The sequence below is a fragment of the Pelodiscus sinensis genome, chromosome 1 (assembly GCF_052426305.1).
Source record: "Pelodiscus sinensis isolate ZL-2025 chromosome 1, ASM5242630v1, whole genome shotgun sequence".
Classification (NCBI taxonomy): domain Eukaryota; kingdom Metazoa; phylum Chordata; order Testudines; family Trionychidae; genus Pelodiscus; species Pelodiscus sinensis.
This window is the reverse complement of record NC_143052.1, coordinates 303,305,099-303,309,939: the sequence shown is the minus strand read 5'-3', so window position 1 is coordinate 303,309,939 and position 4,841 is coordinate 303,305,099. Positions and strand designations below refer to the sequence as shown.

The window sequence follows — 4,841 nt, the reverse complement described above, 5'->3', positions numbered from 1 at the left end:
CCTGTCCTTTCTTCTATTTACTTGTTTAAATTAAAAAAAAAGTCTGAGTGAATCCAATAACTGACAGCAGTGGCAAGAGGAACACAGACTGTTTACTTGTGGTTTGTAAAGGCATGTGTTGGCAGTCAAAGGGCATTTCTAGCCAGAGAGAGCTCATGTGTCCCTGATTTTCTCTAGGCCAAAGAGAAGGCTGAGCTACTGGAGAACTTTTACAAAAGCACCATCAGATACTTCCGCAGCAGCTGGGAAGAGATCCGGGCAGCTGCAGCCAAGTTAGCTGGTGAGAGAAAGTGTGCCGTGTCCCTTTTGGTATTCCCTTTGAGGTAGACAGAAAAAGTCCCTGTGTGCAGCACTGAGCTACTATTAATCTCTCCGTGCTGTGACTTCTCATGCATAAATGGAGATGTTAATGTTCTCCTACTTCTTCAGTGTGGTGTTAGGAGGAATTTGTAATTTGCAATTGAATGCTTTGAGATGGCGCAGTCATTTAGTAGCAGAGGCTGGCACACTGTCACGTAGGGTATGTTTATTCTCCGATCAAACTAGTGTGCTAAAAATAGAGTAGCTGTGGCAGGAGTAGCAGGAGGGGTTAACTATTCCAAGGATGATCCCATCCAAACCCAAAAGTCTGTTCTCAAGGTGGCTAGCTCCTCCGACTGCTTCTGTCATCTTACCTGCACTCTATTTTTAGTAGTCAGAGTTAGTGTGGACTCAAACTATAGACCTAAGCTCAGTGTTGTTCACTGTTCCTTACTGGTGCTTCATCACTGGGAGGTAGGCAGCCCACCGCCACACAGTGCCTGCTGTTGCAGGTTCCTGATTGCCTTGCCCAGGAAGCACTAGATTCCTCCCCTTTGGCCCTGTGCCATCCTTTCCTTAGCACACCCATGCAAGCCAGGCAAGCAGTGTGGCCTAATTAATTTATCCAGGTGAGATCCTTGCTTAGTACGCACTTATTCCTGGCCCCAGCCCCTTTGTTCACACCACTAGATTAATACACTATCCTAGTATATCTCCAATAACTGACAGCAGTGGCAAGAGGAACATAGATTGTTTAAAGCAAATGAGGTTTTATGTAAACATTCTTAATTTTTTTCTCTTATTCTCTTCAGTGTGGACGCTAAACTTTTCTAGTATTGTCTTGCCTACAGCTCACCTTAGACTCACAATAGAAGCCAAAGGGCCAATGTTATCACCTTGCACTTAACAAGAGAAGGTTTTTTATTGATGTTTATTTTACACTGCTTATTTAGGCATCATCCTGGAACATACGGACACCAAGAATATGAAATGGCTGGACATGGAACATCTGTTGACCTGTAAGTAACAAATACAGGTGAAATCCTATTCATTAGTGAGTTATAAAGAAATTTAGCTGACAAGCAAGCAGTAACTGATACCACAGGTGTGAAGTGCATCAGCCACACATCAAAGGACAGATTCAGCTTTAGTCTGCTCTGAAAGAGGTACGTCTACACTACAGCGTTAATTCAAGTTAACTTAATTCGAAATAGTTAATTTGAAATAAGCTAATTCGAATTATGCATCTATACACAAAACCTATTTCAAAATAGCATTTTGTTATTTTGAAATAGCGCGTCCACACTGAGTGGACCCTGAACCGAAGTTCAGGCTGGCCGGAACCAGTGCTGGCAGGGCATCAGGTTAGGACATAGTGTGTGGGGCTGCTGCCTCAGGCTAACTGAGCTCCGTGCTTCACGGGACCCTACCCCCACCCCGAACAGACAGTTCTTGGGTTCCCCGCTCGCTTGTCTACCCCGATGAGGGACAGCAAAGCAGTCCTGTCTTGGAGTGCCCTGAGTGCCTGCACTCGGGACACCACAGCACTCGGCCACATGGAGCCAGAGCTGCCCCTGGGCACACCGGTGCGTCTCGTAGGGTTGTTGCCATCAGCCCAGCTGCACTTGCTGCAGGCTACCGTCCGGGGAGTCCATCGGGGGGCTGTCAGGATCCAGGAGGCCCTGCAGGAGAGTGTCCACCCCGAGGAGCCCTCAGAGCCACCCCGGTCCTCCCCACCGGGGGCTCGTGCCCCATTCCTCCCTCACGTCCATCTACTTACTCCTCCCTAGCCTCCCTTCCTGATGTCAAATAAAAGACATGTATGTTCAAAAATAGAAACTGGGTTTATTGAACAACAGGGTGAACCTCTGGGGAGACTGGGAAAAGGAGGTGGGAGAGAGGAATAGAGTGGGTGGGAGAGGGGAGGGTGAAACCTGGGAGGAGGAAGTTGGAAGGGAGAAGCAAAGGGAAGAAAGGAGAAGGGAAGATCAGGGCCCAAGGTTGGGGGTCTCACCGCACCAACTTGATTGTCATGCAAACCTGCTCCTGGGTTCGCATGTGGCCTTTGGTGGCCAGGCTGGCAGCTATCCTGCCATTGACGGCCGTGTTCCTCTGTCTAGTGCGGAGATCATGGATGCTGGGGCATCCCTCCCAAACCTGAATAAGGTCCATGATCTCCACCCTGGACCAGGAAGGCACCCGCCTTCTCCAGCCCCTGTCAGGCTCCTGGGTGCTGGCAGACTGCTCCTGAGGAGCAGTGGAGGGTTGGCTGCCAGTGCCTTGCTGGCTCACGTTTTGTGGCTACTGGCTCAGGGGCCCCGGTGGCCACTGCTGGCTCTTGGCTGGTAGGCTTGGATCTGGCACGGGCCAGGGTCTATTCCTTTAATGGCTCTGGGGCCAGGGGGAGAGGAGAGGAAGTTTTCCTGGTTGTGCCCAGAGTGGCCACCAGGGCTCCCTGGGAAGGGCTGGAGGCCCCCTATTTTGAATTAATTGTCTACACAGCACTTAATTTGAAATAGCTATTTCAAATTTGGTGTTACTCCTCGTAGAATGAGGTTTACCAAATTTGAATTAAGCGCTCTGCTATTTCGAATTAATTTCGAAATAGCGGTTTGCATGTATAGATGCTATTAAAGTTAATTCAAAATAACAGCTGTTATTTTGAATTAACTTTGTGGTGTAGACGTACCTGGAGGAAACTGCAGCCAGTGTGATATAAGTCAGTGCATCTCCTGGCTATCCTGGCAATGCCTCTTCCCAACCTGTGTGATCCACTCTTTGGGCTCCATCGGCTCCCTGGGAGCCACTTTTTGCTACCCCAAACTCCACACCATCAGATTTATTTCTGTCAGGAGATGTAAAATAACTTAAAAGCAGAAGCTATTGAGTCAATGGAGCACCTTCCAATTGGATGAGTTTCTGGTAGGGTCAGGGTCTCCCCTCTCCCCCCTCCTCCATCTCAGTTTGGAGCTTGGAAGGATCCCAATGGAGGAACCTAAAGCTTTGTTTGGACAGAGAGCTGCTGTAGCTTGGTACTCACTGGTACTAAATCTCCAGCTACTGCAGGCATAGGTGACTATATGAAAAGTGAGTCATATTCTCTGTAATTCCAGCTCTCCAGGTCCTACAGAATGACCCAAGTCCCATTGTCCAGCTGGTGGCAACTCAGGTCCTAAGAGACATCTGACCTGGATGAGTGCTCGGGGACTGAAGCACAGACAAATAGAACGAAGAGCTCCTGCTACCTTGTCACATCAATTGCTTCACTGGGGATTGCTGGAGAACAATGTGCTCTGTCTGTGCCAGCTTCTGTTTCAGCTTGGTGGTATGCGGCCAGCTACAGTGACTGAACGATATATCTGCTAGCTCTCTATGGGGTAAGGGAGTAGTATAAGGGCCCTACCATCAATCAAACATTAGCTCCGCCCCCTGAATCCGGAAGTCCCCCCCCCCCCGACTCCCCGGAAGTCCCTTCTCCCTTGTCACCGGCAGTCCCGCCCCTGGAGGGTAGTACATCCGGGTCGAGAGGGACAGGTGACCGGAAGTAAAAGGATGTCATGTGACCCCCGTTAGGCCCGTCCCCTGTCACCGGAAGTCCCGCCCTTGGGGGTAATACATCCGGGGTCAAGAGGGGCAGGTGACCGGAAGTAAGGGGTGTCATGTGACCCCTCTAAGGACTTGCCCCACCTCCCTCTACCAATCAGGAAGGGCTTTCCCCGTAGGACCGCCCCGCGAACCGCTTTGACCAATGGGGGGGCAATTCCGGGACCGGATGACCCGCCCAGAAGTGGGTCATGTGACCCCTCTAAGAACTCGCCCCACCTCCCTCCACCAATCAGGAGGGGTTTTTTCCCTGTAGGACCGCCTCGTGAACTGCTTTGACCAATCGGGGGGCAGTTCCGGGACCGGATGACCCGCCCAGCAGTGGGTTGTGTGACCCCTCTAAGAACTCACCCTCCCTCCCTCTACCAATCAGGAAGGTTTTTTTCCCTGTAGGACCGCCCCACAAATCGCTTTCACCATTTGGGGGGTGCAGTTCTGGGACCCGTTGACCAGACCGGAAGCTGGTCGTGTGACCCCTCTAAGAGCTTCCCGTGACACCCTCTGTCAATCAGAGCATAGCACTTCCCCATAAGTTCTAGCGCCACACAAAAGAGGCCATCTTGTTCCAAGAGCGCGTGTTTCAGAGAGCGTGCAAACGCTGAGCGGAAACATGGACTCCTTCACCACCCCCACCAGAAGTTTGGAGTTTGTTTTGGTGACGAGGGCCTTCCACCACATGAGAAGAAAGCGCCACATCAGCAACAGTTCCGAGGACAAGGGAGAGGCGAAAAGGGGCCCTTTGCCCCCTCTGCTATTGGATACACCAGTATCATCCTTGGCGTTCTCTTCAATGCTTTGTATCAGTATTGAGCAAAAACAAGGTGGGCCCGGTTCGTCTTCCTCGTCCGATGCAATGCTGTCCCGGGTCTGACGGTCAGCTAGAAAGGCATCATCAAGCTGTCAAAAGATTGCCAGAAAGAAATAATGTAAGACGCTCT

At 50.7% G+C, this 4,841-nt stretch overlaps 1 long non-coding RNA gene across 1 annotated transcript; it reads left to right on the top strand.

Moving 5' to 3' along the window:
• LOC149525775 (uncharacterized) lies at positions 1 to 3,745 on the top strand. Its single transcript, XR_016348837.1, has 3 exons — positions 1 to 280; positions 1,254 to 1,319; positions 3,414 to 3,745. It is a non-coding gene; the product is annotated as an uncharacterized LOC149525775 (long non-coding RNA).
• Positions 3,746 to 4,841: the final 1,096 nt, after the last annotated feature.